The sequence below is a fragment of the Rattus norvegicus genome, assembly GCF_036323735.1.
Source record: "Rattus norvegicus strain BN/NHsdMcwi chromosome Y unlocalized genomic scaffold, GRCr8 chrY_unlocalized_42, whole genome shotgun sequence".
In the NCBI taxonomy this organism is placed as follows: Eukaryota; Metazoa; Chordata; class Mammalia; order Rodentia; family Muridae; genus Rattus; species Rattus norvegicus.
In genome coordinates, this window is record NW_026947403.1 from 43,749 (window position 1) to 66,015 (window position 22,267).

General features: G+C 39.7%; 1 long non-coding RNA gene across 1 annotated transcript in view; it reads right to left on the minus strand.

Moving 5' to 3' along the window:
* LOC134484746 (uncharacterized) overlaps positions 1 to 21,833 on the minus strand; it is a 37,270-nt gene extending 15,437 nt beyond the window's left edge. The window contains exon 1 of the long non-coding RNA XR_010062487.1: positions 21,595 to 21,833. This is a non-coding gene — a long non-coding RNA (uncharacterized LOC134484746). The remainder of the gene's footprint in view (positions 1 to 21,594) is intronic.
* Positions 21,834 to 22,267: the final 434 nt, after the last annotated feature.

The following is a 22,267-nucleotide window of genomic DNA, read 5'->3' on the forward strand; positions in this document are numbered from 1 at the left end:
AGCCCATTCCAGCTCTTTCAGTGCTTTCTCTGATTCCTTCAACTGGGGCCCCGTTTTCAGTTCAGTGGTTTGCTGCTGGCAGTCACCTATGCATTTCCTGTATTCTAGCTGTGTCTCTCAGGAGAGATCTATATCCAGTTCCTGTCAGCCTGCACTTCTTTGCTGCTTCATCCATCTTATCTAGTTTGGTGGCTGTATATATATGGGCCACATGTGGGGCAGGCACTGAATGGGTGTTCCTTCTGCCCCTGTTTTAAAATTTGCCTCCCTATTTTCTCCCAAGTGTATTCATGAGACCCTGGCTTCTATATGTCCCTGTTGCACACTTACAGATACTATTCCTGCACCATCCTGGAGTGTAGTTAAGAAGACCCACTTGACATAAATCCTGTTACCCTGTTGTGTGGTGTAGACCCACAGATGCTCATCACTGACTGTCCAAGGTAACAACAATGGTCCAATTTATCTAGACAGACCTAATGGATTACTGCAAAACCCCATCCCAAGAAAGACACTAATGCAATAGTCAGCACAGTTGGTAGTATTTTCATTAAACATTGAGCAAGGTATCGAGTAGCTTCAATAGTTACTGTTATTGAAATTATTTCACGGAAGCCTTAGGGCCAGGTACCTAGGCCCAGAGAAGAGAACTGATTTATCACTCTGACTCAGGATGTCAAATAAGGAAAGGGGAAACCTGTCATCTTGTACATCCACAGACATTATGGTTTGGATACTCCACATGTCTTTTTTATAATACAGAGACAAAATTGTCCTTTTTGCTGAGTAAAGGACATTAAGAATTTAGAGAAGGTCTTGGCTCTCCAAGAGAATATTTGGATTCCCCTATGATCTGCTAGGCTTACTACTATGGACATCAAAGAGATGTCTGCCTTGTGACTAAAGGTAACAAGATCACTGACCTGGATTCCCAACAAGTGTCCCTAAAACCCATGATCATACTGACCTGCTACCTGAGACTTCACAGTATAAATAAGATGTGAGCATGCAAAAGAATCAAATGGATACCTTGAATCACAGGTTGGTAGTGAACAGGAGAAGGAAAGATCATTCTTTCAGAAACAATTGGCAGTTTTCTGGTAATTCAGCTTGACCAGGCTACCTGTCTTGGGTACACAGAACTCTATGAATTGCCAGTAACAATGTATATTATAACTACCTACATTGAACGGCATGGCAGGATATGTCTAAGACAGATGTCAGGTTTATATTGTACATTAAATAATCTAGAACATTACAAAATTAATGTATATCATACATTAATATATATTCCCCTATCATATAAAAATGTAATTTAAATTAATGAATTAAGACATAAAACCCAACTTTAACTTCATTGCATATTAACATGAATATTCTCAAATACATTAAAATAATGATTTATGGACATATTTGTGTTATCAGACATACACCATAAAAGTCATAAACCTTTCTCTTCAATAATACTATTACGTACCCCAATTGGTTTCTATTTCTACCATTCTCTGCAAAATCAACAACCTGCCCACTAGTCCCCCTCTTCTCGCTCAGGGCCCATACAACATGGGGGTGAATAACGTGAAACTTTACCAGGCATCTGGTTCTTAATTCAGGGCCATTTACTGCTTTATCATCCATACATTCCCCTGAATAAGAAATCTCTATGGTAACGGGTCTAATTAATGAATGATCATCACAACTGCGATGTCATACATTTAGTATTTTTTTTTTCGGCTGCCTTCAGTCAACATACCTGCTCAAGATGTTTTGCAGGTAGGCCATGGCAGGTCTCAGTGACATCATCATTAGGACCTCCTGGAAAAATCTCTTGTATCCTGGAGGGCTCTAGCTTCTTCTGTGATGTTACAGGTGTTGTCGTGAAAGCAACTGCCTCTCAGATATTCATTCATTACCTCTAGGGTTTACTAAATGGCCTTTGATTCAGAGCAAACAGCCATTTGGGAGGGAGAAGAAAGAGGATGAAGATATCAGAGATGGGGAGAAGAAGCTGGCCTTCTGCCTTGGTATAAAAAAAATGAAGAAATATCTTGTCCATGGTAAAGCTCAGTGAATCTTGTGTAGGGTTTAGTTGGTTTGATGAAAAGATAACATTGATCAGAGCCTTCCTCATATGGGAATCAGGAGCTGGGAGCCTCTCAGCAGCTGGACTTCCCTGCTTGTTATGGTTCCTGGATGTCAGAGAGTTTATAACATTAACTTGTTTATCCCAAATCTGAGTGTTGGGAAGGGTACAATAGTTTTCTTGAGAACTCATGGCTTTTGTTCTTTTTGCCCAGAAGAAAATGTCCTAAGGAATAATGGAAATATAAGCATTGTGTCCTAAGCTCGGTATAAAGTGCACCATGCTTTGGATTCCTATAGTGCAGTTTGTGTCTGACACTGATATCTGGGAGAGAGAAGTGCTTCTAGTTGAGACTTCACCATCTCAGTCTTTCACTAGTATTACTCTACTACCCTTCCCTGATAGTGATCCTCTAGATTTCCGAGTTAATGGATGTGATTATCTGGCAGTTCTCTTTTTTTCAATTTCTTCCATTTTTTTTTATTTTTTAGCAAATTTTATTGCTTTTTTAACTGGATGTTTCTATATTTACATTTAAAATGTTTTTTTTTCCCTTTCCCAGTTTCCTGCCCATAAGATCCCTACCCGTTCCCTTCCCCTAATCCCCCTTAAGTCCTTCCTTTAATCCCCCTTAAGTCCACTTGGCATGCCCTTGAACTAGGAGAGAATCCTAGGGAGGACCAAGGGCTTCTCCTTCCATTGGTGCACAACAAGGCCATCCTCAGCCACATATGCAGTTGTAACCATAGATCTGTCAATGCACATTCTTTGAATATTGGTCTAGTACCAGAAAGATCTAGTTTTTTGGCATTGTTGTTTTCATGGTGTTGAAAGCACCTTCAGCTCTTGTAATCCTTTTTCAAAATCTTCCAACAAGAGGTCTGTTTCAGTACACTGTTTGCCACTAGCATTCTTATATAGAGTTGAACGGCTCTAGATATGTCTTTCAGGAAATATCTACATCTGGTTCCTGGCAGAATGCACTTCTTAGCTTCATCAATCTTCTCTAGTTTTGGTGGCATATATATATATATATATATATATATATATATATATATATATATATATATATATATATATATACACAAACACACTTTTGGTTTCTCCTACAACTATGAGGGTAGGTGGAATGTTAACATGGATTCTGCATAACTTTGTCAAGAATGTAGAATCCACAAATGACAATGCCAAATAGACTACCTCCTGTTCTTATGAACCTATTGAACTTGAGGTTTCACTGGACCTCAAGCCATTCCTCTCCCTGTACATCCTCCTGAATCTTATGTTTGGCCTGAAGTAAGATCATGGTAGAACATCCAAAACCCTCAAGTCTGGCCATGGGAACACAGGAAGATACATTTTTGAGAACTGATATCTAATGGGACTACAGAACCACATTCTGTAGTCCATGTTGTCCTTTGCTTTACTGATGTCTGATAAATTTTGGATAAAATGAGGATTTGGGAGTTTATCATTTGAAGTAGATACACAATTTTAAACTTATATTCACTCTAAAGCTGGGCCTTCTTTGAAGCCAAAATCATTGCAAAAAATTGAACTGGAAAACAGAATTTTTGAATACACATTCAGGAATATATGTAAAGTCCACTATCAAGGAATGTACAGTAAGAAAATGTAATACAATATTCTTTCAATTAAAGGTCTGTTGGGAGAATACTGCCCTTTGAGAAACAGAAAACCCCTAGGAAATTGAACTGTCTTTCACAGGAATGGTCCAGTGAATAAAATTATTATCCAGAAGATTCTCCTCCACTCCAAGTTCCTAGTTCTTTTCTACCCATGCCAAGCCCCTAACTAATTTTCACCATTCAGAGCATGTAACCACTAATGATGCAAAGAGAGGTCTCTTTCTTTATGGAGATGGAGTATGTAAAGATTTCCACTGTTTCAAACGACACACTCCTGGAAAAGACACCCTCTAATCTTGGCAATGTAAGGAAAGCTGCTCAGCAGGAGGCCATGGCAATTCTCAGTTACATCATAATTAGGCCCTCCCTGAAAAATCACTTGTGTCCTGGAGAGCCCTACCTTCTCCTGTGATGTCACAAGTTTTGTTGTGTCTGCAAATACCTCTCAGATATTCTTTCAATACCTATAGGGTTAACTAATTGGCCTCTAGTTCAGAGCAAACAGCAATTTGGGAATGAGAACAAAGAGGGTGAAGAGCTCAGCGATGGGGAGAACAAAGATGGCCTTCTGTCTTGGTAGAAAAAAAATGAAGAAATATGTCGACCCTGGAAAATTTCACTGAGTCTTTGGTAGGAGTTGAGTAGGTAAGTTGAAGAGATAGAATTGATCTGAGCCTTCCACATATGGGATCAGGTGTTCAGACTCGGTCAGAAGAATCTGGACTTCCCTGCTTCTAGTGATTCCTGTAAGTCAGGGAGTTTATATCATTAATATCTTTATAACAAAAGCCATTTGTTGGGAAGGGGGCTGTCCTTTTCCTTAGAGCTCATGGCTTTTACTTTTTCCCAAAAGAAAAAAGTCCTAAGGAAGAAGTGAAAGACAAGTATTATGTCCTTATCTCAGAATAAACTCCTCGATTATTTGGATAACCTTAGTTCAGTTTGTGTCTGATACTGGTATTTGGGAGTGAGACATGTTTCTAGTTCATCATATCAGTCTTTTCAATAATATTTCTCTGACTCCTGATCGTGACCCCTTAGATTTCTCAGTCAATATGTGTTTAAATGGCAGTTTTCTTATCTTTAACTTATTTATTTTTTTATTTTTTAGCATTTTCTTGCTTTATTAATTTGATTTGTCCATATTTACATTTCAAATATTTTTGCCATTCCCTGTTTCCTGCCCATAAGATCCCTAAGCGGTCCCCCTACCTTTTTTGTATAATCACTATTACTGCATTTTGACATTCCCTTGAATTGGTAATAAAACCTCATTTAGACCAAGGGCATCTCCTTCCATTGGGGCCGAACAAAACCAGTCTCTGCTACATATGCAGTTCGAGCCATAGGGCTATCCATGTACAATCTTTCAATATCCATATAGTACCAGAAAACTCTGTTTCGTTGGCATTGATTTTCTTTATTTTTCTTTGTTTGTTTGTTTTGTGGTATTTATTTCCCTATTTTTCTTTCTTTTTTTTTTATTAACTTGAGTATTTCTTATATACATTTCAAGTGTTATTCCCTTTCCCGGTTTCCAGGCAAACATCCCCCTCCCCCCTCCCCTTCCTTATGGGTGCCCTCTCCCTACCCTCCCCCCATTGCCGCCCTCCCCCCATAGTCTAGTTCACTGGGGGTTCAGTCTTAGCAGGACCCAGGGCTTCCCCTTCCACTGGTGCTCTTACTAGGATATTCATTGCTACCTATGGGGTCAGAGTCCAGGGTCAGTCCATGTATAGTATTTAGGTAGTGGCTTAGTCCCTGGAAGCTCTGGTTGCTTGACATTGTTGTACATATGGGGTCTCGAGCCCCTTCAAGCTCTTCCAGTTCTTTCTCTGATTCCTTCAATGGAGGACCTATTCTCAGTTCAGTGGTTTGCTGCTGGCATTCGCCTCTGTTTTTGCTGTATTCTGGCTGTGTCTCTCAGGAGCGATCTACAGCCGGCTCCTGTCGGTCTGCACTTCTTTGCTTCATCCATCTTGTCCAATTGGGTGGCTGTATATGTATGGGCCACCTGTGGGGCAGGCTCTGAATGGGTGTTACTTCAGTCTCTGTTTTAATCTTTGCTTCTCCCTTCCCTGCCAAGGGTATTCTTTTTCCTCATTTAAAGAAGGAGTGAAGCATTCACATTTTGATCATCTGTCTTGAGTTTTGTTTGTTCTAGGGATCTAGGGTAATTCAAGCATTTGGGCTAATAGCCACTTATCAATGAGTGCATACCATGTATGTCTTTCTGTGATTGGGTTAGCTCACTCAGGATGATATTTTCCAGTTCCAACCATTTGCCTACGAATTTCATAAACTCGTTGTTTTTGATAGCTGAGTAATATTCCATTGTGTATACGTACCACATTTTCTGTATCCATTCCTCTGTTGAAGGGCATCTGGGTTCTTTCCATTTTCTGGCCATTATAAATAAGGCTGCGATGAACATAGTGGAGCACGTGTCTCTTTTATATGTTGAGGCATCTTTTGGGTATATGCCCAAGAGAGGTATAGCTGGATCCTCAGGCAGTTCAATGTCCAATTTTCTGAGGAACCTCCAGACTGATTTCCAGAATCGTTTTACCAGTCTGCAATCCCACCAACAATGGAGGAGTGTTCCTCTTTCTCCACATCCTCGCCAGCATCTGCTGTCACCTGAGTTTTTGATCTTAGCCATTCTCACTGGTGTGAGGTGAAATCTCAGGGTTGTTTTGATTTGCATTTCCCTTATGACTAAAGATGTTGAACATTTCTTTAGGTGTTTCTCAGCCATTCGGCATTCCTCAGCTGTGAATTCTTTGTTTAGCTCTGAACCCCATTTTTTAGTAGGGTTATTTGTTTCCCTGCAGTCCAAACTTCTTGAGTTCTTTGTATATTTTGGATATAAGGCCTCTATCTGTTGTAGGATTGGTAAAGATCTTTTCCCAATCTGTTGGTTGCCGTTTTGTCCTAACCACAGTGTCCTTTGCCTTACAGAAGCTTTGCAGTTTTATGAGATCCCATTTGTCGATTCTTGATCTTAGAGCATAAGCCATTGGTGGTTTGTTCAGGAAATTTTTTCCAGTGCCTATGTGTTCCAGATGCTTCCCTAGTTTTTCTTCTATTAGGTTGAGTGTGTCTGGTTTGATGTGGAGGTCCTTGATCCACTTGGACTTAAGCTTTGTACAGGGTGATAAGGATGGATCGATCTGCATTCTTCTACATGTTGCTCTCCAGTTGAACCAGCACCATTTGCTGAAAATGCTATCTTTTTCCATTGGATGGTTTTGAATCCTTTGTCAAAAATCAAGTGACCATAGGTGTGTGGGTTCATTTCTGGGTCTTCAATTCTATTCCATTGGCCTATCTGTCTGTCTCTGTACCAATACCATGCAGTTTTTATCACTATTGCTCTGTAATACTGCTTGAGTTCAGGGATAGTGATTCCCCCTGAAGTCCTTTTATTGTTGAGGATAGCTTTAGCTATCCTGGGTTTTTTGTTATTCCAGATGAATTTGCAAATTGTTCTGTCTAACTCTTTGAAGAATTGGATTGGTATTTTGATGGGGATTGCTTTGAATCTGTAGATTGCTTTTGGTAAAATGGCCATTTTTACTATATTAATCCTGCCAATCCATGAGCATGGGAGATCTTTCCATCTTCTGAGGTCTTCTTCAATTTCTTTCTTCAGTGTCTTGAAGTTCTTATTGTACAGATCTTTTACTTGCTTGGTTAAAGTCACACCGAGGTACTTTATATTATTTGGGTCTATTATGAAGGGTGTCGTTTCCCTAATTTCTTTCTCGGCTTGTTTCTCTTTTGTATAGAGGAAGGCAACTGATTTATTTGAGTTAATTTTATACCCAGCCACTTTGCGGAAGTTGTTTATCAGCTTTAGTAGTTCTCTGGTGGAACTTTTGGGATCACTTAAATATACTATCAAGTCATCTGCAAATAGTGATATTTTGACCTCTTCTTTTCCGATCTGTATCCCCTTGATCTCCTTTTGTTGTCTGATTGCTCTGGCTAGAACTTCAAGAATTATATTGAATAAGTAGGGAGAGAGTGGGCAGCCTTGTCTAGTCCCTGATTTTAGTGGGATTGCTTCAAGTTTCTCTCCATTTAGTTTAATGTTAGCAACTGGCTTGCTGTATATGGCTTTTACTATGTTTAGGTATGGGCCTTGAATTCCTATTCTTTCCAGGACTTTTATCATGAAGGGGTGTTGAATTTTGTCAAATGCTTTCTCAGCATCTAATGAAATGATCATGTGGTTCTGTTCTTTCAGTTTGTTTATATAATGGATCACGTTGATGGTTTTCCGTATATTAAACCATCCCTGCATGCCTGGGATGAAGCCTACTTGATCATGGTGGATGATTGTTTTGATGTGCTCTTGAATTCGGTTTGCCAGAATTTTATTGAATATTTTTGCATCGATATTCATAAGGGAAATTGGTCTGAAGTTCTCTTTCTTTGTTGTGTCTTTGTGTGGTTTAGGTATAAGAGTAATTGTGGCTTCGTAGAAGGAATTCGGTAGGGCTCCATCTGTTTCAATTTTGTGGAATAGTTTGGATAATATTGGTATGAGGTCTTCTATGAAGGTTTGATAGAATTCTGCACTAAACCCGTCTGGACCTGGACTCTTTTTGGTTGGGAGACCTTTAATGACTGCTTCTATTCCCTTAGGAGTTATGGGGTTGTTTAACTGGTTTTTCTGTTCCTGATTTGACTCTATACCTGGTATCTGTCTAGGAAATTGTCCATTTCATGAAGATTTTCAAGTTTTGTTGAATATAGGTTTTTATAGTAAGATCTGATGATTTTTTGAATTTCCTCTGAATCTGTAGTTATGTCTCGCTTTTCATTTCTGATTTTGTTAATTTGGACGCACTCTCTGTGTCCTCTTCTTAGTCTGGCTAAGGGTTTATCTATCTTGTTGATTTTCTCAAAGAACCAACTTTTGGTTCTGTTGATTCTTTCTATGGTCCTTTTTTTTCTACTTGGTTGATTTCAGCTCTGAGTTTGATTATTTCCTGCCTTCTGCTCATCCTGGGTTTATTTGCTTCTTTTTGTTCTGCTTTTAGGTGTGCTGTCAAGCTGCTGACATATGCTCTTTCCTGTTTCTTTCTGCAGGCACTCAGAGCTATGAGTTTTCCTCTTCGCACAGCTTTCATTGTGTCGCATAAGTTTGGGTATGTTGTACCTTCATTTTCATTAAATTCTAAAAAGTTTTTAATTTCTTTCTTTATTTCTTCCTTGACCAGGTTATCATTGAGTAGAGCATTGTTCAATTTCCACGTATATGTGGGCATTCTTCCCTTATTGTTATTGAACACCAGTTTTGGCCGTGGTGGTCCGATAGCACGCATGGGATTATTTCTATCTTTCTGTACCTGTTGAGGCCCGTTTTTTGACCAATTATATGGTCAATTTTAGAGAAAGTACCATGAGGAGCTGAGAAGAAGGTATATCCTTTTGCTTTAGGATAGAATGTTCTATAAATATCCGTTAAGTCCATTTGGCTCATGACTTCTCTTAGTCTGTCGACATCACTGTTTAATTTCTGTTTACATGATCTGTCCATTGATGAGAGTGGGGTGTTGAAATCTCCTACTATTATTGTGTGAGGTGCAATGTGTGCTTTGAGCTTTAGTAAGGTTTCTTTTACGTATGTAGGTGCCCTTGTATTTGGGGCATAGATATTTAGGATTGAGAGTTCATCTTGGTGGATTTTTCCTTTGATGAATATGAAGTGTCCTTCCTTATTTTTTGATGACTTTTAGTTGGAAATTGATTTTATTTGATATTAGAATGGCTACTCCAGCTTGCTTCTTCTGACCATTTGCTTGGAAAGTTGTTTTCCAGCCTTTCACTCTGAGGTAGTGTCTGTCTTTGTCTCTGAGGTGTGTTTCCTGTAGGCAGAAGAATGCAGGGTCCTCGTTGCGTTTCCAGTTTGTTAATCTATGTCTTTTTATTGGGGAGTTGAGGCCATTGATATTGAGAGATATTAAGGAATAGTGATTATTGTTTCCCTTTCTATTCTTATTTGGATGTGAGGTTATGTTTGTGTGCTTTCATTCTCTTTGTTTTGTTGCCAAGACGATTAGTTTCTTGCTTCTTCTAGGGTACAGCTTGCCTCCTTATATTGGGCTTTACCATTTATTATCCTTTGTAGTGCTGGATTTGTAGAAAGATATTGTGTAAATTTGGTTTTGTCATGGAATATCTTGGTTTCTCCATCAATGTTAATTGAGAGTTTTGCTGGATACAGTAACATGGGCTGGCATTTGTGTTCTCTTAGGGTCTGTATAACATCAGTCCAGGATCTTCTGGCCTTCATAGTTTCTGTCGAGAAGTCTGGTGTGATTCTGAAAGGTCTCCCTTTATATGTTACTTGACCTTTTTCCCTTACTGCTTTTAATATTCTTTCTTTATTTTGTGCGTTTGGTGTTTTGACAATTATGTGACGGGAGGTGTTTCTTTTCTGGTCCAATCTATTTGGAGTTCTGTAGGCTTCTTGTATGTCTATGGGTATCTCTTTTTTTAGGTTAGGGAAGTTTTCATCTATGATTTTGTTGAAGATATTTACTGGTCCTTTGAGCTGGGAGTCTTCACTCTCTTCTATACCTATTATCCTTAGGTTTGATCTTCTCATTGAGTCCTGGATTTCCTGTATGTTTTGGACCAGTAGCTTTTTCCGCTTTACATTATCTTTGACAGTTGAGTCAATGATTTCTATGGAATCTTCTGCTCCTGAGATTCTCTCTTCCATCTCTTGTATTCTGTTGGTGAAGCTTGTATCTACAGCTCCTTGTCTCTTCTTTTGGTTTTCTATATCCAGGGTTGTTTCCATGTGTTCTTTCTTGATTGCTTCTATTTCCATTTTTATTTTTATTTATTTTTTTTTTTAACTTGAGTATTTCTTATATACATTTCGAGTGTTATTCCCTTTCCCGGTTTCCGGGCAAACATCCCCCTCCCCCCTCCCCTTCCTTATGGGTGTTCCCCTCCCAACCCTCCCCCCATTGCCGCCCTCCCCCCATAGACTAGTTCACTGGGGGTTCAGTCTTAGCAGGACCCAGGGCTTCCCCTTCCACTGGTGCTCTTACTAGGATATTCATTGCTACCTATGGGGTCAGAGTCCAGGGTCAGTCCATGTATAGTCTTTAGGTAGTGGCTTAGTCCCTGGAAGCTCTGGTTGCTTGGCATTGTTGTACTTTTGGGGTCTCGAGCCCCTTCAAGCTCTTCCAGTTCTTTCTCTGATTCCTTCAATAGGGGACCTATTCTCAGTTCAGTGGTTTGCTGCTGACATTCTCCTATGTATTTGCTGTATTCTGGCTGTGTCTCTCAGGAGCGATCTACATCCGGCTCCTGTCGGTCTGCACTTCTTTGCTTCATCCATCTAGTCCAATTGGGTGGCTGTATATGTATGTGCCAAATGTGGGAGAGGCTCTGAATGGGTGTTCCTTCAGTCTCTGTTTTAATTTTTGCCTCTCCCTTCCCTGCTAAGGGTATTCTTTTTCCTCATTTAAAGAAGGAGTGAAGCATTCAAATTTTGATCATCCGTCTTGAGTTTCGTTTGTTCTAGGGATCTAGGGTAATTCAAGCATTTGGGCTAATAGCCACTTATCAATGAGTGCATACCATGTATGTCTTTCTGTGATTGGTTTAGTTCACTCAGGATGATATTTTCCAGTTCCAACCATTTGCCTACGAATTTCATAAACTCGTTGTTTTTGATAGCTGAGTAATATTCCATTGTGTAGATGTACCACATTTTCTGTATCCATTCCTCTGTTGAAGGGCATCTGGGTTCTTTCCATTTTCTGGCTATTATAAATAAGGCTGCGATGAACATAGTGGAGCACGTGTCTCTTTTATATGTTGAGGCATCTTTTGGGTATATGCCCAAGAGAGGTATAGCTGGATCCTCAGGCAGTTCAATGTCCAATTTTCTGAGGAACCTCCAGATTGATTTCCAGAATGGTTTTACCAGTCTGCAATCCCACCAACAATGGAGGAGTGTTCCTCTTTCTCCACAACCTCGCCAGCATCTGCTGTCACCTGAGTTTTTGATCTTAGCCAATCGCACTGGTGTGAGGTGAAATCTCAGGGTTGTTTTGATTTGCATTTCCCTTATGACTAAAGATGTTGAACATTTCTTTAGGTGTTTCTCAGCCATTTGGCATTCCTCAGCTGTGAATTCGTTGTTTAGCTCTGAACCCCATTTTTTAATAGGGTTATTTGTTTCCCTGCGGTCTAACTTCTTGAGTTCTTTGTATATTTTGGATATAAGGCCTCTATCTGTTGTAGGGTTGGTAAAGATCTTTTCCCAATCTGTTGGTTGCCGTTTTGTCCTAACCACAGTGTCCTTTGCCTTACAGAAGCTTTGCAGTTTTATGAGATCCCATTTGTCAATTCTTGATCTTAGAGCATAAGCCATTGGTGTTTTGTTCAGGAAATTTTTTCCAGTGCCCATGTGTTCCAGATGCTTCCCTAGTTTTTCTTCTATTAGTTTGAGTGTGTCTGGTTTGATGTGGAGGTCCTTGATCCACTTGGACTTAAGCTTTGTACAGGGTGATAAGTTGGATCGATCTGCATTCTTCTACATGTTGCCCTCCAGTTGAACCAGCACCATTTGCTGAAAATGCTATCTTTTTTCCATTGGATGGTTTTGGCTCCTTTGTCAAAAATCAAGTGACCATAGGTGTGTGGGTTCATTTCTGGGTCTTCAATTCTATTCCATTGGTCTATCTGTCTGTCTCTGTACCAATACCATGCAGTTTTTATCACTATTGCTCTGTAATACTGCTTGAGTTCAGGGATAGTGATTCCCCCTGAAGTCCTTTTATTGTTGAGGATAGCTTTAGCTATCCTGGGTTTTTTGTTATTCCAGATGAATTTGCAAATTGTTCTGTCTAACTCTTTGAAGAATTGGATTGGTATTTTGATGGGGATTGCATTGAATCTGTAGATTGCTTTTGGTAAAATGGCCATTTTTACTATATTAATCCTGCCAATCCATGAGCATGGGAGATCTTTCCATCTTCTGAGGTCTTCTTCAATTTCTTTCTTCAGTGTCTTGAAGTTCTTATTGTACAGATCTTTTACTTGCTTGGTTAAAGTCACACCGAGGTACTTTATATTATTTGGGTCTATTATGAAGGGTGTCGTTTCCCTAATTTCTTTCTCGGCTTGTTTCTCTTTTGTATAGAGGAAGGCAACTGATTTATTTGAGTTAATTTTATACCCAGCCACTTTGCTGAAGTTGTTTATCAGCTTTAGTATTTCTCTGGTGGAACTTTTGGGATCACTTAAATATACTATCATGTCATCTGGAAATAGTGATATTTTGACCTCTTCTTTTCCGATCGGTATCCCTTTGATCTCCTTTTGTTGTCTGATTGCTCTGGCTAGAACTTCAAGAACTATATTGAATAAGTAGGGAGAGAGTGGGCAGCCTTTTCTAGTCCCTGATTTTAGTGGGATTGCTTCAAGTTTCTCTCCATTTAGTTTAATGTTAGCAACTGGTTTGCTGTATATGGCTTTTACTATGTTTAGGTATGGGCCATGAATTCCTATTCTTTCCAGGACTTTTATCATGAAGGGGTGTTGAATTTTGTCAAATGCTTTCTCAGCATCTAATGAAATGATCATGTGGTTCTGTTCTTTCAGTTTGTTTATATAATGGATCACGTTGATGGTTTTCCGTATATTAAACCATCCCTGCATGCCTGGGATGAAGCCTACTTGATCATGGTGGATGATTGTTTTGATGTGCTCTTGAATTCGGTTTGCCAGAATTTTATTTTGTATTTTTGTGTCGATTTTCATAAGGGAAATTGGTCTGAAGTTCTCTTTCTTTGTTGTGTCTTTGTGTGGTTTAGGTATAAGAGTAATTGTGGCTTCGTAGAAGGAATTCGGTAGGGCTCCATCTGTTTCAATTTTGTGGAATAGTTTGGATAATATTGGTATGAGGTCTTCTATGAAGGTTTGATAGAATTCTGCACTAAACCCGTCTGGACCTGGGCTCTTTTTGGTTGGGAGACCTTTAATGACTGCTTCTATTTCCTTAGGAGTTATGGGGTTGCTTAACTGGTTTATCTGTTCCTGATTTAACTTCGATACCTGGTATCTGTCTAGGAAATTGTCCATTTCCTGAAGATTTTCAAATTTTGTTGAATATAGGTTTTTATAGTAAGATCTGATGATTTTTTGAATTTCCTCTGAATCTGTAGTTATGTCTCCCTTTTCATTTCTGATGTTGTTAATTTGGACGCACTCTCTGTGTCCTCTCGTTAGTCTGGCTAAGGGTTTATCTATCTTGTTGATTTTCTCAAAGAACCAACTTTTGTTTCTGTTGATTCTTTCTATGGTCCTTTTTGTTTCTACTTGGTTGATTTCAGCTCTGAGTTCGATTATTTCCTGCCTTCTACTCCTCCTGGGTGTATTTGCTTCTTTTTGTTCTAGAGCTTTAAGGTGTGCTGTCAAGCTGCTGACATATGCTCTTTCCTGTTTCTTTCTGCAGGCACTCAGTGCTATGAGTTTTCCTCTTAGCACAGCTTTCATTGTGTCCAATAAGTTTGAGTATGTTGTATCTTCATTTTCATTAAATTCTAAAAAGTTTTTAATTTCTTTCTTTATTTCTTCCTTGACCAGGTTATCATTGAGTAGAGCATTATTCAATTTCCACGTATATGTGGGCATTCTTCCCTTATTGCTATTGATGACCAGTTTTAGGCCGTGGTGGTCCGATAGCACGCATGGGATTATTTCTATCTTTCTATACCTGTTGAGGCCCGTTTTTTGACCAATTATATGGTCAATTTTGAAGAAAGTACCATGAGGAGCTGAGAAGAAGGTATATCCTTTTGCTTTAGGATAGAATGTTCTATAAATATCCGTTAAGTTCATTTGGCTCATGACTTCTCTTAGTCTGTCGACATCACTGTTTAATTTCTGTTTCCATGATCTGTCCATTGATGAGAGTGGGGTGTTGAAATCTCCCACTATTATTGTGTGAGGTGCAATGTGTGTTTTGAGCTTTAGTAAGGTTTCTTTTACGTATGTAGGTGCCCTTGTATTTGGGGCATAGATATTTAGGATTGAGAGTTCATCTTGGTGGATTTTTCCTTTGATGAATATGAAGTGTCCTTCCTTATCTTTTTTGATGACTTTTAGTTGGAAATTGATTTTATTTGATATTAGAATGGCTACTCCAGCTTGCTTCTTCTGACCATTTGCTTGGAAATTTGTTTTCCAGCCTTTCACTCTGAGGTAGTGTCTGTCTTTGTCTCTGAGGTGTGTTTCCTGTAGGCAGCAGAATGCAGGGTCCTCGTTGCGTATCCAGTTTGTTAATCTATGTCTTTTTATTGGGGAGTTGAGGCCATTGATATTGAGAGATATTAAGGAATAGTGATTATTATTTCCCTTTATATTCATATTTGGATGTGAGGTTATGTTTGTGTGCTTTCATTCTCTTTGTTTTGTTGCCAAGACGATTAGTTTCTTGCTTCTTCTAGGGTATAGCTTGCCTTCTTATGTTGGGCTTTACCATTTATTATCCTTTGTAGTGCTGGATTTGTAGAAAGATATTGTGTAAATTTGTTTTTGTCATGGAATATCTTGGTTTTTCCATCAATGTTAATTGAGAGTTTTGCTGGATACAGTAACCTGGGATGGCATTTGTGTTCTCTTAGGATCTGTATGACATCAGTCCAGGATCTTCTGGCCTTCATAGTTTCTGGCGAGAAGTCTGGTGTGATTCTGATAGGTCTCCCTTTATATGTTACTTGACCTTTTTCCCTTACTGCTTTTAATATCCTTTCTTTATTTTGTGCGTTTGGTGTTTTGACAATTATGGGACGGGAGGTTTTTCTTTTCTGGTCCAATCTATTTGGAGTTCTGTAGGCTTCTTGTATGTCTATGGGTATCTCTTTTTTTATGTTAGGGAAATTTTCTTCTATGATTTTGTTGAAGATATTTACTGGTCCTTTGAGCTGGGAGTCTTCACTCTCTTCTATACCTATTATCCTTAGGTTTGTTCTTCTCATTGAGTCCTGGATTTCCTGTATGTTTTGGACCAGTAGCTTTTTCCGCTTTACATTATCTTTGACAGTTGAGTCAATGATTTCTATGGAATCTTCTGCTCCTGAGATTCTCTCTTCCATCTCTTGTATTCTGTTGGTGAAGCTTGTATCTACAGCTCCTTGTCTCTTCTTTTGGTTTTCTATATCCAGGGTTGTTTCCATGTGTTCTTTCTTGATTGCTTCTATTTCCATTTTTAATTCCTTCAACTGTTTGATTGTGTTTTCCGGGAATTCTTTCAGGGATTTTTGAGACTCCTCTCTGTAGGCTTCTACTTGTTTATTAATGTTTTCCTGTGTTTCCCTAAGTGTGTTCATGTCTTTCTTGAAGTCCTCCAGCATCATGATCAAATATGATTTTGAAACTAGATCTTGCTTTTCTGGTGTGTTTGGATATTCCATGTTTGTTTTGGTGGGAGAATTGGGCTCCGATGATGGCATGTAGTCTTGGTTTCTGTTGCTTGGGTTTCTGCGCTTGCCTCTCGCCATCAGATTATCTCTAGTGTTACTTTGTTCTGCTATTTCTGACAGTGGCTAGACTGTCCTATAAGCCTGTGTGTCAGGAGTGCTGTAGACCCGTTTTCCTCTCTTTCAGTCAGTTATGGGGACAGTGTGTTCTGCTTTCGGGCGTGTAGTTTTTCCTCTCTACAGGTCTTCAGCTGTTCCTGTGGGCCTGTGTCTTGAGTTCACCAGGCAGCTTTATTGCTTCAGAAAATTTGGTCTTACCTGTGGTCCTGAGGCTCAGGTTCGCTCGTGGGGTGCTGCCCAGGGGCTCTCTGCAGCGGCAGCAACCAGGAAGACCTGTGCCGCCACTTCCGGTAGCTTCAGTGCACCAGGGTTCAAGAAGGTCTTTGGCTTTTTCCTCTGGCGTCCGAGATGTGTGTGCAGGGAGCAGTCTTTTCTGGTTTCCCAGGCTTGTCTGCCTCTCTGAAGGTTTAGCTCTCCCTCCCACGGGATTTGGGTGCAGAGAACTGTTTATCCGGTCTGTTTCTTTCAGGTTCCGTCGGTGTTTCAGGCAGGGGTCCTGCCGCTCCTGGGCCCTGCGCCAAGGGAGCCCAGAGGCCTTATACAGTTTCCTCTTGGGCCAGGGATGTGGGCAGGGGTGAGCAGTGTTGGTGGTCTCCTCCGCTCTGCAGCCTCAGGAGTGCCCACCTGACCAGGCGGTTGGGTCTCTCTCTCACCGGGTCTGGGAGCAGATAGCTGCTCCGGGCCGGGATCCGCGGGTGTGGGACTTCCGGTAAACACAGAACGTGCCCGGTCCTAGAGAAATTCTGCTTCCGTGTGTCCCAAGCTCACCAGGCAGCTTTCTTGCAGCAGAAAATTTGGTCTTACCTGTGGTCCCGAGGCTCAGGTTCGCTCATTGGGTGCTGCCCAGGGGCTCTCTGCAGCGGCAGCAACCAGGAATACCTGTGCTGCCCCTTCCGGGAGCTTCAGTGCACCAGGGTTCCAGATGGTCTTTGGTTTTTTCCTCTGGCGTCCGAGATGTGTGTGCAGGGAGCAGTCTCTTCTGGTTTCCCAGGCTTGTCTGCCTCTCTGAAGGTTTAGCTCTCCCTCCCATGGGATTTGGGTGCAGAGAACTGTTTATCCGGTCTGTTTCTTTCAGGTTCCGCTGGTGTCTCAGGCAGGTGTCCTGCCGCTCATGGGCCCTCATGATTAATCTTTCTAAATAGCTTACCTAAATCCTCACCTACAATGATTCTAGGTGCAGAGTTAATGCATAATCCTCCATCTTAACAAATCAGGCAGCAGAAAAAAAAAACAACAAAAAAACAAGCACTGTAACAATTTTCAAAGTTCACTTAGTACAGTGCTGTTACTATGGTAACTAAGGCAGACTACTTCTTTGAAAGAATCACATCAGAGTCTAAACAAGGTCATGTCATGGTCTTTTACTATTTTTTCCTCAGAAATGTTTCCTTTGCAACAGCCTCAATAGAACAGTATCTAGATAATTAGTAATTTTGACTAGATTCTTTTGTCTCAGTAATTACTTTTAAAGACTTTGTTTTTTAGGACACTGTCCAATAAAGTAACCTAACTAGGGCTGGGGCGATGGCTCAACTGGTAGGACGTCTGCCTAGCAAACTGAAGCCCTGAGTTTTATATCCATCACCATATAAAACTGGTTATGTTGTTGTTGCACATTCCTCTAATCCCAGCACTTAAGAGGGAAATAGAAGGAAGGGAGTCGGAAGTTCAAAGTCATGCTTGCTACATAATGAATTTGAAGCTAGTAAGACCTATGTGTGGCCTAGCCCTGTCTTTTTTTAATTTTTATTTGAGACTTGCACATTTTGTTTTGTTTTGTTCTGTTCTGTTCTGTTTTTTGATTTCTCCCTCGAGACAGGGCTTTTCTGCGTAACTCTGGCTATCCCGGAATTCTCTCTATAGACAAGGGTGGACTCAAATTCAAAGATCTACCTGCCTCTGTCGGGATTAAAGGGATGCACTGTTATCACATGACATGAGACCCAATCTTAAAGAAAGAAAAAAGGGAAGGAAGGAAGGAAGGGAGGAAGGAAGGAAGGAAGGAAGGAAGAAAAGAAGGAAGAAAATGAAACCTGAACACGATTCAACGTCAAAATTTTGCAATGCCAAGTTCTTGACTTTTTGGTACAAAAATTATTTATGTATCCAATATGTAGCAATATTAAAATATATTTAAAACTTTAGGGATATGATAAACAAAATTAATAAATGGCCAAACCATTTTTCTCTCCAGGGCATTCATGCAGTATGTACACCTATAAAGTCTATACCATGATTTCAGGACAATTCTTACAATGATTATGTGAAGTAAAAGATGTAGCAATGTGTAAGACAAACACAGCCATGACAAATGGGGTCAAGGGAAACAGGAGAAGGAAGCAGAATTACCTCTTACACTGCATGGTGTGGCTGAATGAGCCCCATGGCACAGTGACCACATGGCACATCACACTCAGACCCCTGAGAACGAGCCTGGTATCACAAAATAAAAATAAGGAGCCAGGCAGGGTTACTCACTTCTGTAATCCCAGAACTTGAGTGGTTATGGCAGGAGGATCAGACCTTCACGGTCATTCTCACCTGCATGTCCTCTGAATGTCAACTTTTATTTGTGGCCTAGCAAGCTGTGTGAGAGTTTTGTGCTAAGGGTTTTACTGATCACTGCTTACACAAAATAGTATAATAGAAGCCTTTCAAAAATATGTGGTTTTAAACCTCCATAAATTTACCACTTTAACCATTCCTTAGTATATACAGTTAAACAAACCTCTATAATTTTAAATCAGATATAAGGAAACTTCTCTTAGTACCTTGTAATGAAAGAATAATGTAATCTGATATTTTTTTTTGTTTTTGAGAAAAGAATATAAATATATATATATATAAACAGATAAGTCATCAATGCATCAAATATATCAATGTAAAACTGTACCAATTTAAACTATACTTGAAAAGGAAATATATGTATTTACTAGTACAGGACTGCTTTATGTATAGGTAAATTATGTTGGCTCAAAGTTCTGTTCACATTCCCCAGCCCCCTGTGATACTGGGGACAAAGCATCCATTTCCTCATAGTCCAACTGTTCAAACACAGAGGTCAGAAAACAACCCGATGGAGGTAGTTCTTTTTCTCTACCATCGTGCTCAGGGACTGAACTCAGGCTGTCAAGTTTTGCTTCAGGTGCCTTTACTTGTGAAGCCATTTTTACTGGCTCATCCCAACCTTCTTTGTAATTCTTCTTACATCGTGCTAAGGACAGACCACAGAGTTCTATGAATTAGAGGTAAGCTATATATTACTTATTTTGGGACAGGATTTTATTATGCGGCCAGGTTGGCCTGAACTCACTCTGTAAATAAGACAGGCTTGGACTTGTAATCCTTTTGTGTTGTTAAAGGTCTTTATGTAAACATAAGTTCCTCAAGGCTGAGTCTCAATAACGAGCTTCGTGATTGAAGATGGTGTGAAGAACCTAACCAGACTACCTTAGACTTTCCCTTTGAAAGTCACTCACTGTTCACTCCTTTATCTGAATGGGCCTGTGACTATCCAAATCTGTCAAATGTTTTCTCTGTGTGTGTGAAGCTTGGTATCAGTGTCTTCCCAGGCATTCTCCACCCTATTTTTTGTGACAAGGTCTCTGATTGAATCTGCAGCTCAATGATACCATAATAGGAGTGGCAAGTAAGTCACAGTGTCTATCTCCCCAGAGCTCGAGTTATAGGTGTTTGCTGCCTTTCACAGCCTTTACCTGGGTGTTGGGGACCAAATTCACTACAGCCCTAAAATGTATGCTCAGCAGGGCACCATCCTTTACTAATCTGAAAGCTAAACATGTTATCAGACTTCCTAGATTTATACAGAGTTCCACTTGTTTTGCTGTAGCCTGCTTATTGGCAGTGATCATCAATGTGATAAATGCACTTATTTATGTTTCTCTTTCTTTTGTATCAAATAAAATATTATGTGATCACCTCCAGTGGTTATAACCTGAGTCTGTGCTCCCAGGCTACTAGCACTTAGGTTTGCCTCAAGAATTAACTATTCCTTATTTCCTGAGGTAAGTGCTGTATTTTGTGTCAATAGTACCTTCCAGCAATTTTAACTTCCTAATAAATATATTACTAGTATAATCTACCCCAGCACTCATTTATATCTAAGACAGGAGGCAGATGTTTCTGATAATTTAGTAAAAGAAGCCATATCACATCTTTTTTTCCAAATCAACTGTCAAATCTATAAATCAAGGTGCATACTGGTATTGAGTACTGGCATTCCTTAGCAAGAACTAAAATTATGGAATTCCTGTGGATGTGTTTCCTTCACTGAGGTACTCAATTAAATTCTAACACTTAACAAGAATGGCTACATTTATCATTACTATTCTAGCACAGACCCTATGTCATACTGTGAAAGTTCAGGGACACCAATATCACGGAACTAACAGTGACCTCATCTGACATGGCATCAGATACATATTACAGCAACAGTAGTTTTGTACTTCTGAATATATCTCCCAATAGAGCCGCACAGAAAAGTTTACTGAGAACAATTTACGTGCGTATTTAAAAAGCTCTTTACTAAACTGCATTAGTCAAAGCTCTTTGCACTTTGTAAGGTGTGGGCTGATACTCTCTACTCAGCAGACAAAGAAGGAATACATTTTAGTGCAAGGATGGCAAATCACTGACAGTTCATGGGAAATGGTAAAAAGTCAAACTGAGTGTCTGCATTTGGTTCTAAACTTAAAAGACTTTTTTTTTTTCTATTCCCAACAGAAGATCAGTAGCAAGTCATAGCAGGATTCCATGGAAATGAGAAACTGAAGCGATCAGAGAACTCAATTTGCAGTTAAATGGGCTGTAAACAATCCTTACATGTTCATCAAAGAAAATACTTAAATATTAAATACTTGGTTGGAAGAGGGATTCTTGTGCACCTAACCATTTCTTAACCTCACTAATAAACAAGGAAATTTCAACCTCCCAACCCCCCCCCAAGGAAAAACAACAAAAAATCCTCAAAAACGAACAGAAAAAAAAAAAAAAACACTCTAAACCACTAAATTAAAACCCAACGCACCCATAGGTTAAAGACACTGAGCAACAGACAGGATTGAAACAGCATCACAATTCTAATCAATTGACTGAAAATCTTAGTGATAATAACTGTTAATTGAAATGAGATTAAAACTATATTCAAGGCTAAAGTGAGATGTCCAGGTACTGAAGCCTCAGCAGAACCAGCAGCAGCGACGGCAGAGTCCAGGGCAACAGAATGCAGTAGTAAGGGCTCAGATGGGAGAACTCAGCCTACCTTTGTGAGTGTTGTAAAGGGCTGGAAATGTCAGGGTGAAGAAAGTTGTAGAGTATTTGCCAGGCAGCATTTACTGGAAGAGGAAAGGCTCTTCTTGTGTCACGGTACCAGCACAGGCACTGGATGAAGCGAAGCCAAGCAGGAATGCACTGAACAGTGGCTTGCACTCTGTATGTATTTCTGTTGCAAAATTCTGGTTCTGTGAATATTTCAAAGAAGAACGAAAACAATATCGCAATTCAAATAAATTAACTGTTCATACCATTTATTCACACAGTACAACTACCCATCAGCATATCCATAAAACCCTAACCCGTGCTTCACAGTCACTTTCTCCTATGCAGACACTACTTGCACAACCTCATTAGTGGCTGAGAAAACGAGAGAAGCTGAGGTGACTACTGGGCAATTCTTTTTGTGATTTCTGAATATCCTAGAACCAACTCAAACAATTTCATACTTTTTTCAAGTGTAATAAAACTATAGGAAAAGAGTCTATGAATAAAAGGAAGAAAAACGCATGCTTTGTTATATGACTTTAAACATAGGAAAATGTAGAAATATTACGGGTACTGAGACAGCTTTGTAAGTGGCAAGTTACTATAAAAATACACCCAGAGCACACGCTCTATGGCCTCCTCATAATCATAGAACGCTTATGGCTCATTATTGT